A 1,364-nucleotide genomic window follows, 5' to 3' on the forward strand; every position below is an offset into this window, starting at 1 on the left:
TAGGGATGTCGACTGCCAGTTTAAGCCGATCCCTATAAAGAGGCAATAGGACATCCTTCGAGGGGTCCCAGATTGGAAAGGGTGCAGACCGGGCTGAGGAACACCCCCATCCCCCATGCATGAATTTTGTGCACTGGGCCACTAGTAATTATATAACTATATGTAGTTATATATAGTAAATGTTATATATAATATATATAAAGCATTATATATATAATGGAATATTAAGCATACAAAGAGAATAAAATCTTGCCATTTGTAATAAAGTGGATGGACCTAAAGAGTATTATGCTAAGTGAAATAAGACAGACAAAGACCATATTATTTTACTTATATGCAGACTCTAAGAAGAAACAAAACAGAAACAGACCCATATAGAGAACAAAGTATTGATTTCCAGGAGAAGGATGGGTAAAAAGATGACAGGGAATAAGTGTTACAAACTTCCAGTTATGAAAACATGTAAGTCATAAGGATGTAATGTGCAGCATATGGAAAATAGTCAATAATATCATATTAACTTTGTGTGGTGACTGGTGTTTACTAGACTTTTTATTAGACTTATCATAGTGATCACATCATAAGGCGGTGTCCAATAATTCCATTGTACACTTGAAACTAATACAGTATGTCACATATACTTAATTCAGTAATAATTTTTTAAATAAAGCTAAAATATGAACAAATAAACAATAACACCACAATGCAGAAACCATTGAGATAGGCAATGTTTAATGCAACATACTGCCATGTGTGCTTTTAATTGGGATAAAATAGGAACAATTATTGGGTTATGAGACCTGGCTTCTTAGTTTGCTCTCCAATCTCCAGAAATATTCAAGATATTTGCCCCCTGGATTCTTTCTTATCCTAGGTCTTATTCCTTTGGTAATCTGTTTTCTTCTAGATATAATCTGATAACACCACTTAAACTAAGGAATTAAAGGCTCAGAATGCTTTATTAAATCCCAGGTATATACACATTTTAGCAGGAGGCTTCAACAAAGACTTAATCCAAGGAATGAAAGAATGCTCAATAGTAGGAATTTCAGACACTGGTGCATGCTGACTAAAAAGCCATTGGGGAGAAAGAAAGGATTTTATCATCTTTCAACTCACACCATGAAAGCCTACATATTTATTGTACAAATAGCAGAGAAATGGGGCCATTTTAAAGTTCATAAGCTACACTATAAAAAACACAATAATATAATAGGGTTAAAAGTATTATTAGTCAAGAACTTACAAGTTTAATACTAACCAAGGCAAGAGAGAAAATCTCCCAATAATACACATTTCCCACCTCCTGTCCTCAACACCACATATAACCAACACAGTTTTGGCATTTGCAGGAAGAAAGAAGA

Source organism: Myotis davidii, unplaced genomic scaffold, assembly GCF_000327345.1.
Source record: "Myotis davidii unplaced genomic scaffold, ASM32734v1 scaffold624, whole genome shotgun sequence".
Taxonomy (NCBI): Eukaryota; Metazoa; Chordata; class Mammalia; order Chiroptera; family Vespertilionidae; genus Myotis; species Myotis davidii.